The following is a 560-nucleotide window of genomic DNA, read 5'->3' as shown; positions in this document are numbered from 1 at the left end:
CCTCGTCAAAAACCTCGTCAAGTCACAAAAACCATGTGGGAGAAAAACTGAACCTTGATCATAGGAGAAAAAGAGTACAATGCACCCTTCACATTTGATAGTGACATGTATGTATGTGCTAGACTCTCCCTGAAATTCGCACTTCCCCCTGATCTTTACATCAATCATAGGACTTTTCCTGATTCTTACTAATCACGGAAGTTTCAGCAACTTAGCATGTCAATGCTCTTTAACATGTCTTCAAATGTGGCATTGGGCAATGATTAACTAAATCATGTCGTATTGTCCTCAAATGATATTTTACACTTAGATCTTGAGGAGAAGGCCGCTTGTGAACTCAAAACATAAGTTCGTGCAGGAAATCAGATTTCCGCCCAGCATGACCTTCAGTTACTAGAACAGCCGTAATTTCCTCTAGGAAATACATATGAACGAACCGTAAACGATTTTGGAAACTAGACTCATAGAGCTTTCCAACCGTATATTACATACGTTCTGGTTCGTCAGGAGCTATTCACAAAGTCCGGTCGAAATTGACTGTTTTGCCAAAATCAGATTCT

This window comes from Fragaria vesca, linkage group LG1 (assembly GCF_000184155.1).
Source record: "Fragaria vesca subsp. vesca linkage group LG1, FraVesHawaii_1.0, whole genome shotgun sequence".
Lineage (NCBI taxonomy): Eukaryota > Viridiplantae > Streptophyta > Magnoliopsida > Rosales > Rosaceae > Fragaria > Fragaria vesca.
The sequence above is the reverse complement of the archived record's forward strand: the minus strand, read 5'-3'. Positions refer to the sequence as shown.